The 24,897-nt window shown below is 37.3% G+C and overlaps 1 protein-coding gene and 1 long non-coding RNA gene across 3 annotated transcripts in view; one reads left to right on the top strand and one right to left on the bottom strand.

Moving 5' to 3' along the window:
• Nucleotides 1-24,897, bottom strand: part of mtmr7b (myotubularin related protein 7b) — a 189,577-nt gene that overhangs the window by 58,315 nt on the left and 106,365 nt on the right. The gene's annotated exons all lie outside the window — the stretch shown is intronic.
• LOC307174724 lies at nucleotides 3,267-23,829 on the top strand. 2 transcript variants are annotated; one of them, XR_013824030.1, is made up of 3 exons: nucleotides 3,267-3,372; nucleotides 20,701-20,776; nucleotides 23,566-23,829. It is a non-coding gene; the product is annotated as an uncharacterized lncRNA (long non-coding RNA). The 2 variants fall into 2 exon arrangements; XR_013824031.1 differs by having other exon boundaries at nucleotides 23,537-23,829.

The raw sequence follows: 24,897 nt of genomic DNA, 5'->3' as shown, positions 1-24,897 counted from the left end.
ACATCCTCTTATTATTATTTGCATTTGATGGTTTACCCCAGGTTTGTCTCCAATTGGTAACTATTCTTAGACCATGGGTTTTGTGCTTGTCCATACTTCACAACCTGATTGGTCAGGCATGCCTTCAGTATGTCGATGTGGGTATTAACGTTCCCATAGCGTCACAACGTCATGACGCAGCATGGAGTTCCACTTGAAAGGGAATGTCTCAGGTTATGTAAGTTTCTGTAAATGTTTCTTCCATACTTCATGCAATGCCTGAAAACATATTCCTTCAGACAATTACAATCTGGTGACGCATGTTTCTGGCATCTATTTATGGTCTTTGGTGACGTGCTGATGGTACGTTTCCCACACATACTTCAGACACTGGCTCACGCAGGGGCATTCCCATAGCGTCACAACATCATGACACATCGTCTCGTTCCCTCTTAGGGAACTGTGACAAGTTTTTACGTTTTTCATTCAATTAGAAATTATCTTTACTTGTGCATTTATTTATAAATATATATATATATATATATATCGAAGAAGTGGTTGTGCATTAATGAATGCAAGCCTGAACAAAATTGTCATGGCACCTCGATAAACCAGCTAAACCCCTGCAATAAAGGGAGTTTGTTATCAGTTTCTACATGATGTCGCAGTCTCTCTGTGATAATGAGTTAGCAGGCGATGATGTTTACTCTCATTAAGTTAGTGAGCGTGTGTATGAATCTCTGCAGGAGACAGGTGAAGCAGATGGCGGTGGCTGTTGGTGATGGTGATTGGTGGACAAGGGAATCAGAACCCTCCTCCCTGAGCCTGCCTCTGAAACCAGTTGGAACACCAAATAATAGGAGACGACCAGGGAGAGGACAACTGTATACCATCTCAATTATAGAACAGGTCATTACAAACTTCAGACCGCACTTATTATACACAAATCAGTAGCACTTTAACATCAAGTAACTATATAACTGTAACTGTATTTTATGTATAGGCAGATCATTATAAGACTATGTCTTTATTTTTCAGTGACCAAGGGAAGGTGGTATAGACGCAGATTTCATGTGGTGCTGTCATGCTAAGTTACAGGATGTTCCTTCTGCTGCCTGAGGTTTAGTTTTTTTTCAAGGTCACAATGGGTATAATTCAAGAATCACACCTTGCAGTGTTTAAACTTTCAACCTTGAACTTCAGGGACCAGCCCAGATTGTTATGAAGCATTCCAAGTGGTCCTCAAATAGATTCTGATTAAAAAAAAAGTTTAAAACAGTTTAAAGGACAAGTTCGGTATTTTACACTTAAAGCCCTATTTACAGATCGTTTCTGATGAAATAGAACGGTTAAGATTAAATTTTGGACAAATGCTGCTGTCCCGAGAATTTTAGGTTTCTTTCGCTTTCCCCCCCACCAGTAGACTGGGTGTATAGGTGCACTGGAACACTCCTTCCTAAAATACATTAAACTTTCGTTTACAAAGACGTGAAACTCACCGAGTGGCCAGGGGTATTCACTGATATGCTCACACAAAAATCGCTGCAAAAGATGCTTTAACTTTTTTTTTAAAGGTTTAACTTTTTTTAAACCGATCCTCAAGACACGTGTGTTTTGTATCAACTGTTGGTGAACACAAGAATGCGTCCTGTGTAAACGGCCCCTTTATAAGGTTCTAGTGCAAGAACAGTGCTGTTGTACAGAGTTTAGCCCATAATAAATCTTCCCTGTGAGTCTGCACTCCATTAGATCGGTCTCTTACAAAAGAGCTTGCCACTCTCTTGAGAAAACTAATCTAATTTTCAGATCAAAATATATTTAATCTATGAGTGAGTCTGGTATGAAGGAAGTCATTAGTCTTCTGTTCCTCATTATTCAAACGCATATCCGATGTACAAAATCTAATGCATTTCAAATAGATATTCCTAATTGATGCTGGAAGCTTTAGACATAATCAGGATCAGTTTTCTACAGTCATTTACTGTCACTCAAGCCTTTCATCATTCAGATGTGTCTTCATATCATAAGAATGTCATCCTCACAGCAATTGACAGCACCTGAAACCCTTTCATAGCTCTTTTCAGCGTGAGATTTATTTGAACAAATTAAGGCAATCACCATTTGATTCCCAGTTCGCATGCCATATTTTCCTCCATGTCCTCAAATGTCACCCCTCCCACTTTGAAACCTCAGAAATACTGTAAAGTTAATTCACTTTGTATAATCAGGGTGATAAAAATGTATAAGGAATAGGCTGAACTCTTGAACTCGTTCTCTTTGCAGTGGACGGAGGCACATTAAATTCCACAGAAACTTTGCCACCTCAGCAAAACACTTCACGGTAACTCAATGTCTGTCTGCTCATCATGTTGGGGAAGAATAGGCAGGAGAGAAGAGTAATCTTAGATAAACTGAAGGAAATGTGTCTACACTAAAAGCTAAAAGAATTCACGCTACTAACTTAAAGTGACCATGATATTTTTTTTAATGGAATATTGCAGTATAGGCTATATTATAAATTATCTGTGCATATAATTATTAAAAAAAAAAATAATAATTCATGTGCCCTCGTAATCTTTAATCAAAATAACTTCCCCCCTCTCTCTCAATGACATCTCTTCTCTGATGATGTGTTTACTGGTGCAACCTGTCACTCACATGAGATCACAGCAATAGGTGTGTTCGACTTGAAGCTGCACTGTGCAGACCGATAGGTGTATGATATCAAAGTACCACTAGAACGATTCGAAAGCATATTATGGAGCCTGCTCTCTAATAGCACTCACAGAGTCTCGCGGTACTTTGATGTCATACACCAATTAGTTTCAAGCTGAAGACATCTAGTATAAAACCACAAATTAATTTCTGATGGACAAAATCAAATCGCACCCAACATTTTTTTTTTGTTCGAGAAGCCGTTTTACTCAAATATACATCACAAGGAAGAAAAGACTATCACAACTTATGTTGTAATGTTTCATTATTCAACGTCCAGTAGGGTGATCCATTGTTGTGCACGCCTCTTTACAGCCAAACAAGCCATGTGATCTAATGTAGCCTAGCTCTTCCTATAAAAGTCTTGTCACTCTCTCATTTAGATTTCTGTAAAAATTAATAATAATAATAATCTTTTTTGGTTTAATGATTCAGTGAATCATTCATTGATTTATTTTCGACGGCCATCAACTGCAAGTTAGGCTACATCGTTACGCCATTAGGTGGCGCCAAGCGACTGTACTATGAGTGGGTTACTAAATCTTTAGACTCTTTCAAACGACAGGGACGAATTCAGTAATGGGGAAACTCCACTACGGTGCATGTGTTGCTAACTGTTTTGGCTGCGTGGAAATATTGTCTTTGACGGAGCAAAAAAAGACCAAGTATTGGAAAAATGTAAGTCACTCAGTAGTCAGTAGGATGTGTTGTTGTTTGTATAGGCTTGTACACTTTAAATATGTTGTTGTTATGTCTGGGCTTCTTCACGTTTGTGATATTCGGAACAACAGCACTCTTGAAAGTGTGATACTCATAAAGTTATATATTTAGGGGTTCAAGCATGAAATGCTGAAACCCTATTGTAATTGTAAGGATTCGTAAAACGCATTGTGCAGGCCAAACCCTAAGGCCTAGAGACTTGAAACCTGGCCAGATGGTAGGCCTCAATTTGGGGACAACCTATCAGAGTATGACCCCGAATGGCCCGTAGGTGGCGCTACAGCAACCAAAAGTTCAAAATTGCTCATAACTCTTAGACTGTGTCTTATATCGTTGGAATCCTTGGCTCAAGGCAGACAAAATGGCTATCTCCGATTTGGTCGCCCTTGCGCCAATTTCGAGTAAATTAAGGTTTTTTGAAAAACCTACTTTTGTGAACTACTCTTAGGTTTTTAGCCTGATTGGAACCAAACCACTGCAGAAATATTCTCTGGACAGTGACTATCAATAATCATCAAAAGAAATCTTAATTTAAATTCACGGTTGCTAAGGGGAACCAAAATGTTTGAAGGCACCAGGGCCACTTTTACTAAAACAATTATAACTTGTGTCCCGAGTTTAGCAAAAATGTCTCTTTCCGTTTACATGTTCATGAGCTCAATCTGAGGTCATTTGATAAACAATTGTGATGATTGGCCACTTGGTGGCGCTATAACATGGAAAAAAGTCATAAAAATGGCTATTAACGCACTCAACCATTAGTCCGTTGAAATCCTGATTCCTTCCCGAGTCCAACGATACCAAACATGCCAGGTTTCGCCTTATAGTTTGTGTATCATTGTCATTTAGCTCTCAAAAATCTTCGAAACCATTAGTCCGATCAAGACAAAAACACCACAGGAAATTTGAAAACATAGGTCAATAGCTAAACAATAACGCCCAAATGTCAAAATTATGATAGGAACTGACAAAAACAAAATAATCCAATCGATGGCTGCGTTCGAAACCACATACTTCCCTACTATAAAGTAGGAGAAAAAGAGTAGCCGAGAAAAAAAGTATGTACGAATGTAAAAGAGTAGGCGAGAATTACCTGGGTGACGTACTAATTATCGTGATATTCGGACATACGTATACTTAAAGTGCGTTAAAAGATGGCTACTTTCCTACTATATAGTAGGCAAAAACAGTACGTGAAAGAAAAAGTATGTTCGAAACATAAGTATTCATGAAAGAGTAGGCGAGAAGTTCCCGGATGGCTTACTGCTTCCGGACAGATTTTTGAGGGCTCAACCGATGGATACTTTTCTATCCCAGGAGGCCACGCGAGAGGATACATTATTATCAAACATCGCAGAGATCAGCGACGCGGGTGCTTTCAAATGTGAGTAAACTTGGTTCCTTGTATTAAAATTGCATGTGTTGAACTACTGTAGATTAAACTGTTGAATTGTTGAAGGTGTAAAGACGTTAAACATTATAGTATAGTTGTGATTTTGCTGTAAAAACACGTTTTATCATGTAACGTTATAGCTGACAGGGGAGCTCCAGTAAGGACACTTAAGTTACGTCTCTAAAGTAGATTTACATAAATAACCATATACATCTTAAAGATGCTTATTTTAAATGTCTATTTACATCTGACAGGAAAATCTTCAATAAGTATTGCAGAAGAGCACATCACAACATGAAATAGACATCTGAGTGATGAATGTGTGCTGTTATGTAGAACAAATCTATAAAGTAACTAAACATAAGTTATCTATTTTATTTGTGCATTAGTACTTTCACAAATAAAATAGTATTATCAAAAAAAAGTTGAACTTTTGCATTTGGATGGCTGTAATATGGTCATTTAGAAAAGGGGCGTGGTAAAATACACTAAAAAGCCTATAAATCCTAAATGAAAACTCAGAACTTTGCAAAAATTGGTGAGCATATGTGACATAACATCATTAACAAGCATGCAAAATTTTATGGAGATCGGACGATAGGCGCTATAACTGTTAACATATATTTCCTATGGTACATTGCCTGTATTGGCTGTAAATGGTCTTTTCCATCTATGATGTCAGTGGTTACATGCTTGCTAAATAAAACTTAATAACTTTTGATGCTTTTGTGCTTTAAAACCTTAAAGGCCTTAATAGCTTGAACCCCGATAAATGCTGCTTGCAGCTTTAATTTTAAATGTTATTGTAGCCTACATTTAAAAAGTTTCAATGTAACCTGCTTCTTTTTGTTAGCAACTTGTAGTTGAACTAATGTTTAGTTACTAACGTTTTCAGAAGAGCTTGCTTAATTTCAAATTATGATGACCATGAATTACCTATTCAAACAAGAATGCACCGATACAAACTGTCCATTACCTGCTAGACAAGGTGCACAGAAATAAACCCACATCTGTTTGTGTTGAGGGTAACAGGCAGGTTGACTGAGTGTATCCTAGTGGTTTATTGACATTGAGCCAAACCTCCCACCCAGCTTGAGAGCGATGGAAAGCAATTTCACCTCTCTCATTCTCATTCTCAGGTGATGCATTTGTTGTAGAGTGATTATGTTCACTCTGAGGTGGCGTCCATTTTCCCAGCAAACTGTAATCAATAGAGATGACTGGTTTCTCGCAGTCAGGGATGCTTCAGTCTTCTTGCTCTCATCTGGCTTTTAGTGGAGCCCTGTGATCCTCATGATAAATACCTGTTATGAGTGAAGAGCAGGCCCAGTTGAAATATGTGGACTTTGATTGCATTTTCTGTGCAGGTATTAAAGTGAAATTTGTGGTAATATGTGTTAAATGGAGCTAAAAAGGTAGCTGAAAGAGTAATCAGATTAGCCAAAATATTTATTAAATGAACATGCAGTAGTTTTATGAATGACGGTAATTCCGATTGTGCTGAAATCTTTGGTGCTTTCTCTGGAATTTTCTAGGTGCAAATTCCACATGGGCCTGGTGATGAGCAGAGGAAATGAGAAAGCATGTGAAATACAATTAGGTGTGGGTGTGTGTTTGGTAAATTCTAAACATAACAAAATAAAATAATCATGTTAGAAGAAATTTTAATGAACAGAATAAATTAAAAAGAGGTAACAGAAAAGCAGAGCAGAGAATTATCGTGCTTAAAATATTTATTTTGTCACAATTTAGAGAGCAGCGAGTTTCCTCCAGCCTTTGATTAGATCAAATAAAAATTGCATTTAAAGGCAGCATGAAACAGAAATTGTGATTTATCTTTTCTTCTCTAGAGTGAAATAGCTTCACAAATGAGAAAAAATGTATTGGATCGTTTGGATCTGTGTTGTTTGCTAATTGCTTCAGTCTCATGAGTGAGAGGTTACGAGGGCACATGAATAAAAAAAAAAAAAGATGTGCACAGATAAATCATTTACAACCCCATTTCCAGAAAAGTTGGGACATTTTGTAAAATGTAGTAAAATCAAGAATCTGTGATTTTTTTTTAGGCCTAATTCTCTTTAACCTTTATTTAACTGTCAAAAGTACAAAGAAAAGATTTTGCAATGTTTTCACCGACCAACTTGATTGTATTTTGTAAATATATTCAAATTTGGATTTTGATGGCTGCAACAGACTCCAAAATGTTGGAACAGAGGCATGTTTACCACTGTGTCACATTACCATTCCTTTTAATTACACTTTTGAATCATTTGTGAATTGAACAATGATTCTAATTGTTGCAGTTTTGCTTGTGACATTTTTTCCCAATCTCGCCTGATACAAGACAGCTGCTCAATAGTCTGTGGTCATCGTTGTCGGATTCTACTTTTCATGATGTGCCATACATTTTCAATAAGAGACCGATCTGGACTGCAGACAAGCCAGTCAGGAACATCCCTTCTGTGGCGTAGAGTGTCTAGAAACCACTCTGATGTTGCACATGCAGAATGAAGCCTGGAATTGTCTTGCTTCCCAGAAAAGTTGTCATCTTTGATGACATGTCTCTGTACAATCCCAGTATAGGCCTCCACGTCAATGGTATGCAAATGGTATGGTATGCTCACATATGCAAGTCACCCATGCCAAGACAGACATTTCTTTTGCACCTTGATGGTCCCTTTCATCTTTGGGACTGAGAACTCAATGTCTGTTTTTCCCAAAAACAAGCTGAAACGTGGACTCATCTGACCACAGCACACATTTCCATTGTCTTTTGGACCATCTGAGATGAGCTCGGGCCCAGAGAACTCTGCATAGAATTGAAGTATAGCTTTCTTCTTGTCTAGCAAAGATTCAGGTTGCGTTTCTTTATGCAGCGGCAGACTGTGTTGAGTGACAACGATTTTCCAAAGTATTCCCGAGCCCATGTGGCTATTTTCAACACAGTAGCATGATGGTTTCTCATGCAAAGCCATCTGAGGGCTCGAAGGTCACACGTTCAACAGAAGTTCCTGCCTTGCCCTACACGGACTGAGATTTCTCTGGATTCTCTGAATCTGTTCAGAATATTATGTAAGGTAGATGGTGAAAGACCTAAATACTTTGCAATCTTACATTGAGATTTTTTTAATTGTTTAACAATTCTCTCATGAAATTTGGCACAATGTGGTGAGACATGACCCATCTTAGCTTGCAAAGACTGAGCCTTTGGTGGATGTTCCTTTTATACCCAATCACAATACCCTCACCTATTACCAATTCACCTGCTTATTGTTGATGGTTTCAAAACAGTTTCACTGGGATATTCTGTAATCTTTTCACGTTTATTTTGCCTCCGTCCCAACTTGTTTGGAGTGTGTTATAGCCATCAAAATCATAATTTGTTTAATGTACAAAATACAATTAATTTGGCTCAAGGCAAGAGAAGTTCAAGATCAAGAGAAGACATGATAGACTGTTGTTGTTTTTTTGTGTGTGTTGTTGTTTTTTTGCATTTTACAATATGTCCCAACTTTACTGGAATTGGTGTTGTATAATAAACACTGCAATATTCCATAAAAAAAGAAGAATTTTCAATTTTGCTTTCATTGTTATAGTTTACCCTCATGTCATAAAATGTATAACATAATTTATTCTGTGAAACACAAAATATATATTTGAGTAAATGGGATAAAACTGTTTTTTTTTTTTATTATTCACTTGGTTTAGAACAACACAGTAAATGATGACTGAATTTTCCTCCCTGTCCCTACTATCCCTTAATACATGCTAATAATACAGACATGTTTCCATCTGGCTACGTATTTGTTTCTAAGTGTATTTTTGTTTAAAAGAAAGTTGGAGTGAGTAGCAGATTGCAAATGAAGTGAGATAGAGTTGGGAGGCGATACAGGTTGTATTTGGAAGACAGGAAGGATGTGAGCGAAAATGGCAAGAAGAGAGAGATGGAATGAGTTCATTAGTAACGGAACAAAGATTCTGCAGTTTGAGCAGAAATTCAATGAGGAAATAAAAAGGGAAAAGTAATACACAGAATGACTGTCTTTGTCCAATTACAGACTGAAACAACATGCACAGATTTGCATTTAAATAATTTATCAGTGTTCTGATTCCGATTAATTTGTGTAATGACTTTTAAAATTATACCTGCATCTAATTAAGGGGACCTATTATGCCCCTTTTTACAAGATGTAATATAAGTCTCAGGTGTCCCCAGAATGTGTCTGAACTTTCAGCTCAAAAAATACCCCATATGCCATGTTGTAAATACCCATTTTTGAGTGGAAAGGAAACATGCTGTTTTCATGAATATATCTTTAAATGCAAATAAGCTGCTGCCCTACCCCGCTTTCCAGTTTTTTTTTAACCATTACAGCTCGTGCCTCGGATACTCTGCCAAAAACATCTGTTTTGTTTTGATTATCATCTCTATCATCATCACACTCATATCAGCTCTATTATCATCACATTCACGTGACATTGCAGTTTTTCGTCATCCTGAAAGTTTATTATCTGCATGTGTTTTTAAGCCATATCAGTCTTAACTTCTGATATGGTTTTCTGAGCGCACACATCCGAAGCACACGCACCGAAAGCTGGATGTCAGACGTCGCGTCCCGTGAGTATTAAACTAAGTTTTCTTTCACGTCTTATTGTGCTTAAACTGTCAATTACACACAAGGTTATGTCAAAAACTCACAAAGTTTACATAAACACAGATGGTTTTGTCTATGAACGTAAACAGCAAGTAAAGAAATCGCTTGTGAATACACTGCCGACACACATTTATGTTCAAACACCATGCAAAAGTGAATTTTGCATAATAGGTCCCCTTTAAGTCTCGGGTAAAAAGGATAACTATAACGTATGGCGGAATAGCACTTGGGAGCACTTCGACTCGGCGCAGTAAAAAGTCACTTCTGAAAAATCCTCTCTCCCTCTCACTTCTGTCATTAGAACCAACGTGACTTTTTACTGCGCCGAGTCGAAGTGCTCCCAAGTGCTATTCCGCCATACATTATAGTTATCCTTTTTACCCGCTTAGAAAAGCGCCACGTTTTATTTTGTGTCACCATACTTGGTCGTGTAACTGTATTTAAATAGGGAAAATATGGAGGTGTTTGGTCGTTTCTAACTTCATCTCTGTTTGGACCCTAATGAATGAACTGGGCTAAGCTAAGTGCTATCAAAGTGTCACTGCGCGCCAGAGCGATTGAGTGCACGCACTGAGACGAGAGAGGTATGTATCAACTCGTCTTAGTTAAGGGAATAACATAGTTTAATATGAAAAAAACGGTGGAGTGTTCCTTTAAAGGGAATGTGAGATGTCGCTCTGATTGTTTTATTTCACATTACGCCCAAACCACACCTATGAGTAATGTAGCTACTTCAGACCAACCCATTTTAGATTTGCGTCGGGCGCAAGAGTCATTTATCCAGCCGGTATAATAGCAACAGCGCCCAAGACCCGCCCACAAAGTTACTTGCGTTTCGCGCTTGATACTTGCATTTCAGATTGTTAAAATAGGGCCCTTAATCTCTTCAGCTCTGAATGAACATGTATGTTTGTTTGTGTGTTTAGAGCATCGAGTATCATGGTTAGAGGTCGATAGTATGGATTTGTTTTGGCTGAACAAAGCTGACACATAAATAGCAGTAAGCTGATAGTGTTTTTTTTTCTCTGAAGAGCTAATATATATGTGCGTGCATGTGCATGTGCCCTCAGGCCTGACATTCTTTGCCCCTCAGCCATTACTCAGTAAATGAGTATGTGAGCAAAGCTCTCAAACCTTTAACTCTACCATTAACACACGCACAAACACATGTGTACGTACACACAAACTCATCCTGCACTTATTCTGATCAATGATCTTGGGAAAGAGAGTGGTCTTAAGAGAGACAGAAAGATCCAGAGCGAGATACGGAGATAATGGTCTTTCGAAAATTACTTTATTGCCTTTGAATGATGATTTTAATCTCTGGCTTTAAGGGTACTATTAAGACTATTACAACTCATCACATACCTTCACAGAGACGCCAGTTAGTGTGGATACTGATTGATATAGATTCTATATGGTTGCATATACCGTCTGTCTGTATTGACCACGTCTACAAGCACATCATTTTCCAATTCACAGCACAAGGCTCAAATTCTGGTCAAGCTTTTATTCTAGATTATATTTTGAATTTTACTAAGCTGACAAAGTGAACATTTTGGCATACTTTTGTGTGTTTTTGTCCGTTCAAGCGTGAAAGAGAACTCAATGCGGCTGCGCGCTGTCTGGCGACATTCTGTGCGCATGAGTCCTGTGTGTGTGTGTGTGTGTATCACACAGAGAGGAGATTTACAGACAGCGCGCCGCCAGTAGGCTACAGATTTAAGTTCTTATTTTTGCGTTTTATCACGCTTGTTTCTTACTACTTGAATGAATGATTCAAGTGGGGACATCACACACGAGGAGAAATCGGGCCAAAACAATCCAACATGTTGGATATCCCCGATTTGAGATCGGAGCGGTCCCGACGTCCTTCCGAACAGACGAGAGCAGTCTTAACACACCACACACGGCAGGAATATCTGATCAGATTATTTTACGATAATCGGAGCATCCTTAAAATTGTCGGAAGGGGTGAATCGGGGCTAAAATCGGCCTAATTATCCTGCCGTGTGAACAGGCTTAAGACAGGGGGGGGCTTAGCCCCCAGGGTATTTGTAACTTGTGTTTATAGAAAATCTTAGTGAATTTGAGTAAAAAACAACTATGCATATGCTTAGCTGTATTTGTCTCTTCAACCCCGTTACCATCTTCAACCCTGTTACCCTAGTCTCAACCCCGTCACACCTATATATATATATATATATATATATATATAAATATAATATATATATATATATATATATATATATATATATATATATATATATATATATATATATATAATTATTTTTATTTTTTTATATTTTTTTTTTTTAAGTTTATGAATAAGTAATTTAATGTTTGTGGAACTTAGTCAGAAATGTTCAGAGCAATCATAAGAATACTGATTTTAGTTCAAATTCTGAAGTTAAGCCATATCTTTGATCAAAAATGATAGGGTTGCTGTCACAAAAAGTGCCCATTTCAGGCTTTATAGCATAAGTGTAAAATAATATGTAAATTTTATGGTGCATGGTACAATTTCTGGTTTGCTACGCTACGCTTTTTTATTATTTCAATTCAGTTCAATTATTGTAATTTGATTTAATATTGACTCATTTGGATAAATATTAGGTACATAGGCATTATTTTTTCTCAAGATAAAAACTCACCCAATGCTGTAAACATACAGACAGTCCTATCAGCTGGTAGTATTATTTAAGGTTAAAAATAACTCAAATTAAATATAATGCGTTTTTTTTATTATAATAACAACAACTTTATTTAATGATATAAGTAAAAATATAATAAATATGTAATATAGAACACATATTTAGCAAAATACTCTCTACAGCTCTTTTTTTCTTGCCAACTACGTGCTAGCCTATATTATGTTCATTAAATGGCTTTCCTGAGGTAAATGTGACATAATTGTTCTCCAGCTATGTTATTGAGCTCTTCACGCTGATAAAAACACTGATTGATCGATATTATGTATGAGGAATATACATTTCGGTAAGTTGTAGCCTACTACTGTATCTTTCAACAGTGTTCGTGTTTTTTTACTGTTAGCTAGTAGAGATGATCGGTTCACGTGCGCTAGGGATCCGTCACATCACATTTACAAGCGCCAAAACGGTATTTATTGTTTGAATTTCGTAATAAAATTGACAGAATCTGAGAGTTGAGATTCTTTTATATCATAAAGTATCCTGCTCTGTCTAGTCTGTCAGTCTCCGTGTCCTCTTTGCTTCGCAATTTTTCTGTGCGTGAGAAAATGGATGTGTGGCGTGAGAGCGTGCGAAAAGTGTCAATTTTTGTGTCAATAGGCCTAACGACGTCCCTGTTTTTAAACATTTGTTAAACAAGTTTACGTATAGTGTTTCTATATTATTTCTATTCATTTTTAAGATATAGACTGAGGCTATATAGACTGAATTATATATTATGCTGAAATTCTGCACAGTAATGTGATCTGTTGCACTATTGCGATCTCAAAATTCCAGCCAGTTAATAATACCCAGAATATCAAAATCGACTGCTGGCGGTAGATCCTTTTCATGCTTAGCACCAAAACTCTGGAACAGTCTTCCTAACATTGTCCGGGAAGCAGACACACTCTGTCAGTTCAAAGCTAGACTAAAAACACATCTCTTTGACCTAGCATACACATAACACATTATAGACTTCTATAATTCAGTGTTAGGCTGCATAGATTAGGTCAGCCGGAACCGGGAACACTTCCCATAAATCCTGATGTACTCGTTACATCATAAGAAGAATGGCGTCTATGCTAATATTAGTCTCTCTGGTTTACCGCAGTCCGCTGGATCCAGGCCGTATCCAGATCTGATGAAGGACCTGCGCCTGGACGCGATGACAGCGCAGTCCTGAAATGTCAACTAGTCTCTCCCCTGTGAAGGCCTCCCTCCCCTCCCTTTACCTCTCTACAGATAAAGCGTTGTCGGGATAATTCCGGTTCACGTGGCTACACGGAAGCGATAAAAATTCTGTATTATAAATTTTAAGGCCAGACAAGTTGTATGTCGAGGGTTGATTTGTAAGGAAGGACTACACGCCTGCGCACATATATTCAAATGCTCATACCTATATACTGAACTCGTAATACGCATGTGCACGCCATCGGCGTTCTCACTGGTTCACGTTTTTGAAGTTTGCGCAGAAAGAACTTAAGAGTTTTCTGTTAAAACGGTGCCGTGTTAGCGGCCCCTAAGTTAATAACTAATCATCGTTGCGACGGAAGTGAATCAATCAAACTAACTTTAGCTGGACAATAACTTTATTCTAGAGCTGCTATAAAGCCAAAACAATCTCTGTTACTTTAATTTCCTATTATCACTGTAAAGCTGCTTTGGAACAATCTCCATTGTTAAAAGCGCTATATAAATGAAGATGACTTGACTAATGTAATAAACTCATGAATTATCTTTCAAGCACAAGAGTGTGACAAATTGCAAAATGTAGGCTATATTGTTTATTTTAATGCTTGGAAAATGTTAATAAAAATGTTGTCTCCTTCTTGCTCCAAAAATGTTTCTGCCAAATTTTGACTTGGCAGTTATAATTATTTAAATATCACCTAGAATGCACAGAAAGTCAAATTACATAGCTGTCAAATACAAATCGGAATATGGTATATACCTGATTGCCAGTTTATTATGTAATCAGGGTGTTTTTTACAGGTAGATTAATGTGAACATGACCGTGATGTGGTTAATATCAGAATATTCTTGTTACTAAAAAAACAGGCCGTGTGTTATAGACTGGGGAACAAGATCCAGAACACATGTTACTGGGCAGGTATGCTGTTCTGTTTAGCAGGGAAGTGTACTGTAAGTTGTTTTGGTAAGAAAAAAAAAATTACAATTGTTACTTGTTTAGTATATCACCTGCAACGAACTGCCACTCTTCTCCTCTAAGTGTATTATCTCAACAATTTTGTTTGGAGTATTTGTCATTTCACCTTCTCTTGCCTTTGATTGTGTCCATTCCTTTCTATCCTGCAGCGCTTGGAATCCACCACAGCAAAATTACCCAAACGTCTTGCCTCTCCATGCCCTGGAGGCAGTTTGTTCTTGCCCAGCACCGACTGCTTTGATGGGTGTTTCAAAGGCCAGTGAGAATGAGCCAGATGTCCACAATGCTGGAATCTCTCAGTGGTCTCCTTGCCGATCCACTTTCCTGTGGTTCTGCTCACTGCACGAACACCTACCACTCTCCGCCTGTCAGCTGTGGTGTGGTCACACTCGGCCTTCTCTCATTAGATTTCATGCCAGCTCACTGCTCTCGTGTTATAACGTTAGCTAATTTATGTTGACCTGGGGGTTGTTGACTTTCAGACTCCCTATTTTGCCACCGGGTCATTTGATTACACGCTACTTTCTGTTTCCAGGTCATTAGATTAAGGTATGTCAACACATCAGAGCCGCACTGTAATATCTTTCCCGGCTAATACGATCTTCACAACTCCATCAGCTACCGCTCAGCGCACTTCTCTTTACTCCTGGAATTCTGCCACATTCGATCATCATTTCCTGTGTGTTCACATTGTAGGTTTAGGTGATTCAATTTGGGTAAGAGGGATATTCCCACTTGATATCTATGACTTTTGACCATGTAGCGCTTTCTTGTCAGATGCTTGGAAGATGATTTATAAAGAAACAAAATGACAAATAATGCTAGAATTTGTAATATATAATGTAGCATGTTTTATATGCAGTACTTTTCTTGTGTTTTTAAACATTTGAAACAAGTTTTAATATAGATTTTCTATATTATTTCTGTTCATTTTTAAGACATAGACTGAGGCTAGTTTGGTTTCTGATTTCTGTACTCATGCACTCCACTTGTATTTACTTGTATGCACCAGCAATTGCCCAGGGTGCCAGACACTAGAGGGCGCCGCACCATGACGAGCACGAGCGTATCAAACTTGTGAAGAACTATCTGCGATCGTTATCGCGCAACCAAATAAATGACACATTAGTAATCGGATTGGCGGCTCAATCGGACTGAAAAGCCTTCATGTAAACACCTTAATCGGTTGAGCTCTATCCGAATGAAATTTTCGATCGGATTGAAAGGGGTGCTTCATTCCTTTTCTAATCCGATCGAGAGAACAAGTAAACACTTGATCGGATTAAAAACCGTAACTGAAAGGACTGCGCAGGTGCAATCCATTAGAAATAGCGCAATGATGTACAGTATGACGCACGGAACGAGCTGTTCTTCCTGTTGAATAAAGTGTCATATAAATGAGTGTCCCGTCATTCTAAAATTGTCTGTGAAGTGGAGCAGGACAGCGTCCCACCAGTCCTTGTTTCAGATTCTCATCCACAGACGACTGGTTTTGGGTGCGGGAAGGGGCATTTTTACTGCGTGATAAATATAAGCAGCACTGCACAACGGTTCATATGCTCATTGTCTCCAAATTATGACCAGAGATGGATATTAAGTCTGCTGTTTAAAACAAATAAAGAACCAATGTAGAACCAAATTCCTATTTTGCCCAGAGCGCTGGATTGTCTTCCCTTGGCCCTGCTTTGCACCACTAAAAGAAAAATAATCAAGTACTTTTACCATAAGCAAACCCAGGGTCTGGGGAATGACTTTAGCACCAAGCTGGATTTGTGGATAAGACCAGTGGATTTCCGTGTTGCTTATTTGGATTCTAGGAAATAAAGGGCTCTGGTATGTGGCATTCCAGTCAGATATCCCTAACTTTCAACCTTATTTCATTACATCTGCACAGGAGATGAAATTAAACAACATGGTTAGCTTTACTGGAGTGTAAATTAAAAATGATTATTACTGTAAACATCTGTAATTAGTTGTAATGTTCGTGTGACCTCATAAACTCATATTTCTCGTATTTACAAGTCTGAAGTCACAAGTGGTGTTCTATTGCACTTTTTTCGAGTCGGAAGTTGGTCCCAATTCACATACTTATGCACTATTCTATGCCATTTTGTAGTGCACTGTAAATAGTGTGAGAAATACTGTAAATTGTTATTTTTCAAGATTATTGGAGTACAAGAAAATACTATTTCAGCATTGGGGCTATCAGGCCCCAATGCTGGATGAAAAACAACCTTCTAAAATTCAAACACTAGGTGCTAGAGTATATAGAGTATATGAGTATATAGAGTATATGCTAGAGCATTGAGCATATGTATGAGGCCAGAGCTACACAGAGGGCAATGGCCATTTTGGCTAACATCACTCACCCATTACACTCTGAATTTTGCCTCCTACCATCAGGAAGGAGGTATACCTACCGAAAACGTCCAACAGATATTTGAGATCATTTGTACCATTAGCTGTTGGGTTTCTCAACAAACTATAGGTACATGTGTATTTATGTTTTTTATCTACTTATTATCTCATGGTTTTATGTGTTTTTTGCGAATGTGTTGGCTACTTGTTGTGAACCAAATTGCCCCTTGGGGACATTAAAGATATTTCAATTCAATTCAATTCAATCAATAGTGCATATTAAAGATACGTCCAGACTAAAAGTAAAAGTGGCCTAAATTATTGTTTTGTGTGACTTTTCACATTCGACTCTGATCTGTTTTTTCCTAAAGTGGCCCAAATCAGAATCGAAAAGATCAGATTCCATGTTGTTTGTGCTGTTCACACACAGCACAAACCACATGGAATCTGATCTTTTCGATTCTGATTTGGGCCACTTTCATATGTGGTCCTAAATCAGAAACAGATCTGATGTTTTGCAGTGCGACCTTAGTCTGAAAAGTCATATCGGAATGCATGCGACTTTTACGTCACTCTAGATCAACATTCGCCACAGTTCTGCGCTCTTTGGTCACTCAGTGAATATGGAAGATGGCAGTGAAGTTAGTCAGAGAAGGGACAGTGAGCTGTTAAGGCCCGTTCACACCAAGAACGATAACTATAACTAAATTAGGGTCCACACAAACGTAAACTTTTCTCCAGGCTGCAGTTTTGTCATCTGTCATTTTAAATACTCTAGATAATTAGAGCTGGATGGATTCTGATTGGCTGTCAATTTTTATATCATTTTTCAGATATAAAAAGTCGTTCTGAACATGATTCAAAGGATATCGTTCCTCTGTGTCATTACCGTTCGTTACTGTGTCGTAATCTTTTATATTGAGAATGATTTTTAAAATATCTTTATTGTTATAGTTATCGTCCTTGGTGTGAATTGGCCTTTATACTCACAACCAAAACTTGGAAAAACTTTGCTCTCCGTCCATCCTCGTCTGTGCCCTTATCATTTGTGCACAAGTTTGCTGGTTTCTGCGGCCCGTCACCTTATAAATGAACACGTAAATGCTGATTGCAGTAACCTCTGCAACCATCTACAATGCAAGTAAATTTCACACTTGGCTGTTACAGTATGTCATGCATGTATTACGTCTTCGGTCTTTAGGCGCATAGTGTTTCTTTACCAAGTAACATCGCCAACTACTGGCCTGGCATTCATAATACAACCCTGTGAACTGTGAATGGGCATCGTTTTAACAGCATTGTTGTCTGTACGTGAAAAACTCAAAGGAAAAATGTTTCTGTTTTTAGTACATTGTTGTTGTGTAAACGTACCCTAAGTTAAATGGAACTTATTTAATGGGCTTCAGTATTCACGTATTAAGGATAAACAGAAACCGGAAAGAATGTAACTCATAGACATAGACGGAAGACAGTCGAAAGAAGAAGCATAGAGCAACTGTGTTTGGTAAACTTAACTTGCATTTGGTTTTTAAATTTTAAGTCTATTAATACATACTTTTACTCTCTCTATTCTATGAAATGGTGGTGTAAAACAGCTTTTGTGTGGCACTGCACCAGTCAGTCTTATTGACAGAAATAGCCTTGGCATCTCTTTGAGTCAAACTCATTTAAATTGTAAAAAGAACAACTAATGCAATGATAAAATATGTGCATTTTCTCAGACCCTTTTTTCTCAAGGCCATCCAGCAAACTGTTATACCATAGAAGCTATAAAAGAAATGTTATAAATACTTAAAATGAAATTCATTCAGTATGAACAGTAGAGCTGTCAACAACATCATGAGCTGCCAGTTTTGAATTGTTAGCATTTGAGCTCATATTACATAACTAAATAACCAACTATACCTTTACTATATCCAGTGTTTCTTAGCCTTGAGTGAGGTCATTAGCATTGCATTGCACGAAGCTAGTTTCCACATACCTCTGTATAAATAAGCGGAAGAAAGAGTCGTGTCCTCTAAGCGGTCAAGAGCAGTCACCCCACATAATGCTACAAATTACACTGATTGTGTGTGAAATCTGTCACCAGTAATGAAGCCGGTTAAAATGTGATAAAAACGATCAACTGTCTGTGTTGTAACTGAATACATAGAGATTGTGTTGCCACGGTAGGTGGCTGATTAAAATGACTGACTGACCAGTCCCTTAAATGAGATACCATTTTCCCAATAAGGGTGGCTGAGATGAGGTATTTCATTAGCTGTTTACACAATGAAAAAGATCACTTTAAATTGCTTTATATATATATATATATATCTTTGTTTTGTTTTTGTTTTTTTACAAATTGTGTGAATTGTATAACATCAGAAGTTTTAAAAAGTCAAAAGAGCAGATATTTATTTGACCTGAGCAACAGGATAGTATAGTTCATAAATCAATATCAACCTATTTTCAATTTTTCTCTCTATTTTTTATACAAAGTATGCTCATGTAGAAACCTTAGAGTGTGTAAAGGTGTCTCTTGCTCTGTAACTTTTAATTCAACTACTTTCCAAAACTTAATAGAAACATGTATACTTTCCTCCCCGTAGCTATAAAACTGTCAAAAGTGCTTTCCGAATCAAGAACAACCACCATGTTGCGTGAAATATTGTTCCTCGGAGCCTTGCCTAATGTGCTTGTGCAATTTCAAACTTCGAGAAACTTTTGTGATCGAATTTTACTTCCAAATCATAATCCCACGCCGAAGAACCACGTTAGGGTTGTTTTGAGTCTCGGAGCATCGCAGTGTGACCGCCGCAACTATATCACATATACAGCTTTCATGTTGGAACATGAAAATCTCTTGGCTCCTGCAGATGCATATGCAAAAGCAATGCCACATCCTCCTACCCAACCCCGTAAGAGTAGGGCATAAAGGCATTATTTCAGAAGGGGGATGATATTTAAAAAAAAAAAAAAAACGAAGCAATTTTTGTTTGAAGAAGCCAGCCCAGGAGTTTTAAAGAGGTAAAGCTTCCTGGCTTCTCCATTATAATATCTAGGGATTGAGAGGGTATTATTTTTTTTTCTGTTTAAAGCTCGAATGGGAGTGAAGTGCATCCCTGTCTGTTTTATATGTATGATTCTTCAGTCACCTGTATTTAAGACACACATGTGAGAGGAGACTGCCCCAGTGCTCACTGGGACTGTTGTCATTCTTTCATCTTCTCGTCTACGACTCTCTCTCTCTCTCTCTCTCTCTCTCTCTCTCTCTCTCTCTCTCTCTCTCTCTCTCTCTCTCTCTCTCTCTCTCTCTCTCTCCTCTTCTACATCACTGTTTTTCTAATTCTTTTTCATATTATTTGGTTCACTGGGCCTTTAGATGAATACATCTATTTGGAAGGAACTCTCGCAGATATGCCTGTGGTTTTCACTCGCACAAAACAATATCTTTCAAAATTACTGTGGCAAGTTCGGTCCATGATTCATGATTCAGTTCCTCCTTTCGTGCTCATGGTACGCTGGCAGGGTTTTCACCCACTTGACTTCTGCCCTGTGTATTAATCACATACGCTTCATTTTCAGTATAATGGTGCCACCTACCTCCAAATAAAGAAACTGAATGGCACTTTTCATGAGTAGGGTACAAAATTGTTGAAACAAATGTTTTTTTACCTTAAAAAAAAACGTTGATTGTCAACCTCAGAAGCTGTTTTATTTTCTGTTCATATTAAATTAGGTTTCATTTATTATACTTATTTAATTATGATTTTTTTTCTAGCAATAAAAATTAAACAACATTTATAAAATAAAATGACTACATTAGAATGAGTTAAGCTTAAATTAAGTCATTAAGCAGGATATTGATTAGTTTGAGATATAGGCCTACTGAATGCTACTGATAAACTGTGAAAATGTTTGATAGATTTTTTTTTTTTTTTTTTTTTTTTTTTTGTAATAGGGACAGTCATGTGGTAGCAAGGTTTCCTGGCTTTTAGTTTCCATGGCTTCACCTGGGTCTCCAACTCTGTCGGTCAGATCTCTAGCTCCATCCTGGATCCGCCCTTCATCGGTTCCATGGGTCCACATCCTGGCTCTACTCTGGCTCACTCTGGTATTTGCCTCCACTAACTCCTTCACTGTCCTCTCACTCACTACTCCCCATCAATGCCTCAAGCCGCCTTTCCACTGCACACGACATTCGCATACGATTGTCGCATTTCGCCCCCTAGTGACAGTCACACGGACCTTTGAAAATGGTTGTGAAGCAACCGTTACCTCGGCTTATTCACCATGGTAAAATGAAGAATTTTAATGAATGTACAGTAATGCATGTATGAATATATCTCAATACATCTCAAATAAAAACAGTAGATTTTATAGAGCTAATCAACATAAATATTGATTTAATAATTATTTCACGGAAGTAATACATTACAAGTCACGGAAAGCCACGTCTCAGACAGAACGCAAATATTGAATTCTCTTTCAAGTCTTGCGCTTGAACGGACAAATTCACACAAAAATTGCCAGCATGCCCAGGCTAGGCGAGTATCCTAGTAAACATAGTAGGTTATGTCTTAAGTGGACGTAAACATTCGAGAAAGACAACGCATGTGTATATCAGTGTACTGAATCAGTGCATTATTTTTAAAGTGACAGCAGCCTAAAATCCATGCTGTCTTTGTTTTAAATGTTAATCACACAACAAAAGACAAGGAAATCACTCACTGCTTTTTATTGAATAGATTTTTTAACTTTAATAATGATTAATCTATTTAATTTGTATACAGTGAAGATTATATGCAATTTTGTTTTACATTTGATTACTTTATTCAATTTCTGTACCTGAAAACTACTGTTAGATTCCTGAAAAACCTGAAAAGCACTGTTTATTTTATTTGTATCTTTGTTCTGTATTTACAGACCCTTTCCAAAAAATTAGAATATCATGGAAAAGTTGATTTATTTCCATAATTCCATTCAAAACGTTAAACTTCCATAGATTATAGATTCAGGGCCCACAACTTAAACGACTTTCCTGTCCTGCTGGAAAATGAAGTCAGCATCTCCATAAAGCTTGTCTGCTGAAGGAAGCATGAAGTGCTCTGGAAATGTCCTGGTAGACGGCTGCGTTGAGTGGACAGCACAGTGGACCAACACCAGCCGATGACATGGCTCCCCAAACCAACACAGACTGTGGAAACTTCACACTGGACTTCCAGCATCTTGGATTGTGTGCCTCTCCATTCTTCCTCCAGACTCTGGGACCTTGGTTTCCAAATGAGATGCAAAATTTGCTCTCATCAGAAAAGAGGACTTTGGTCCACTGTGCTTTATTAAATCCAGAGTCAACGCAGCCGTCTACCAGGACATTTTCAGAGCACTTCATGCTTCCTTCATTTTCCAGCAGGATTTGCACCTGCCCACACTGCCCATATAACCAAAACCTGGTTCAATGACCATGGTATCACTGTGTAATTACTGTGTGATTTCATGTAATATTCAAATTTTTTGAAATCCTGTTTTCGTGGGTTTTATGAGCTGGAAGCCCAAATTATGTACAAATAAACAACTAAATACTTGAAATCGTTTAAGTTGTGGGCCCTGAATCTATAATCTATGGAAGTTTAACGTTTTGAATGGAATTATGGAAATAAATAAACTTTTCCATGATATTCTAATTTTTTGGAAAGGGTCTGTAATTGTGCTGTTGCTTGTAGTTTGATTATTTGTTTTTGTGACAATAGTCCTTTTTTCACTGAACATAAGGAACCGTACCAAAATCATGACCCTAAAAAACCTGATTACTGACCCTAATATGCTTATACAGTATATGCACACAAGCCTCAAAAGGATCTTCTAACAAATATAGAACCTAAATGCATGTGAATGAGTGTTTTTTTAATAAATTAATTTTGGGAGTTCAACGTTAAAGGCTGCATTTGACAGTTGACTGCACAGTGCTGATAACTCCATACAGCCGGCTGAAAGGCTAAAAATGATTTTCATTTTACAATGTTGATAGTAGGCTACTTTGTGTATATGATAAGCAACATAAATATAATATTTAGTGTTAGGTTCACAATAAGATCGTATTATCACTCTGAAGAATGTGCAGTCCAAAAAAATGTTATCCAACCGCCGCAGACCTCCCAACTCCAGAAACTACTTTTTAAAATTATTTTTCATTCAACACATTGCGAATGCTAACATTACTGCAAGGGCTTGCTTTGGTTTGTTCTGCACCATTTGAGTTTCACGTCCCAATGAGGATGTCAGCACATGTCACGATTGATGAGTGTATTAAGATGTACAGTACCTTTTTTAAAAGTTTAGGGTTGGTAATTTTTTTTTATGTTTTTGAAAGGAATATCTTCTGCTCAGGCTGCATTTATGTGATTAAAAAATACAGTAAAAACAGTAGTATTGTGAAATATATTACTATTTAAAACAACTTATTTTCAAAACACTTTACAATATATGACTTAATCTGTTAATCTGATAGACTCTTTATTAGTTGCTGATGCAATCTTTAATGAATGGTTTGTTTCTTCATGAGCCATACATTAACTCATAATTATCTGTGCATTATTTAAGCATGAATTAATGCATAGTGCACCCGTGTTGTAAAGTGTTTGATTAAATTTTAAAATGCTTATTTGGTACACAAGAAACATTTATTATTATCATCAATGCTGACATTTGTGCTTCTTGAAGACTGTGCTATCAAGTTTTGTGACTATATTGTTTCAGTGCACGTTTAATTAGGTCTATTTGGTCAAATTTCATCAGTGCACTACTATAGCTGGTCAGACAGCTAATTCTCCTTGTAAAACATTTTTACCCGTCTCTGTCTTATGTACTCCGGAAGTTTCATAGTTTTATCCCGGATGTGTACAGCAAGCTGTGAACCTGCCTTCCTGCACACTTGGACTTGACTACAATATACTGTTCTAGAGATGAGGTGAGGACTTCCATTGAGGAGATAGAGAGGAAGAGAGTGAGAGTAGCGGGCTGTTTTCCCAGCACCATCTGTCTCTTGTCAGAAACCCTTCGATCGTCTACTGTGCTCACATACAACCTTCACTACAGGCAGAGAGAGAGAGACTCTGCTGCCATGCAAGATAAATGTCTTTTTCTTGAGCTACTGTGACCCACTTGAAGGTAATCACTTTCCCCACCATCTCTGCCTGTTTCTTGTTTGTGATGAAAACATTTAATCATCACAGTTGTTGTAAAGAGAGGTGTCAGCGATCTAACACATCAACCAGCACTGAACTGTAGAGAATGACACAAAAGCATCTTATGTGCTACATGTAAACAAAACATGTTTTTTTTTTTTTTTCTGTGCAATGGAAGCAGTGTGGGAAGAAAAGTTCAGAAAGCTCAAGGAAACTGACATTACACAATGAAAGAGACACACGTGAACCTATTTTTCAAAGAGGAGAAGCCAAGCAAGTCACTGTAACCCTGGAGTACTTTTTCTTATTTAAAAAAAAAAAAAAAAGCCTCTGTATTAATATTAATTATTTAATATTTGTTATATAACAGCCAATGAGGCGAATTTAGAAAGAGAAAAGGATATGAATATTCTAACTTGAAAGGTTGAGACTGTGAGTGTGCAAAGTCAGCCATAATGGATGTACTACAAAAATAAATATATATTGTGCTACAAAGTTGTTATTATTATTATTATTATTATTTTACATTTACACCATGCTTACAACTATTATCCAGTGGTATAAGAAAATAGCCTACATTTAAATTAAAATGCTAAAACAGTTCATTTAAAAAATGTATACAAATAATTCTCAAAGATCAATTTAACAGTTTAGTAAATGGGTTATTTTTGTGCAATTTGTGTTGTTTGACATTTACATCATTTCTTGTCATACCTAAAGCATTGTAAAGCAGTCTTGTTTAGTTTTTGTTGCTGGTAGTCTTATTCTAGTCTTATTTTACACAATATTGGCTTGTTTATATAATATTAAAAATTATATAATATAATGTCATATAATATTTTAAAAAAAATACAAAACTGTGCACAGAAAAAATTATAAGTATTATGTATCGAGAAAAGCAAAAGGTGGATGGGCAAAATTGCTGTTAGCCCTTCTAGCCTCAGACTTTTCATTTTTTGCATTATCAATCCTGAGGCAGGTTAAATATTTAATAATCTCTCTTGCTTTCTGTGTCTATATATCTCTTTTTGTGGTGTATATTCTGTAACTC

The sequence above is a fragment of the Squalius cephalus genome (genome assembly GCF_949319135.1).
Source record: "Squalius cephalus genome assembly, chromosome: 2".
Lineage (NCBI taxonomy): Eukaryota > Metazoa > Chordata > Actinopteri > Cypriniformes > Leuciscidae > Squalius > Squalius cephalus.
The sequence above is the reverse complement of the archived record's forward strand: the minus strand, read 5'-3'. Positions and strand labels throughout refer to the sequence as shown.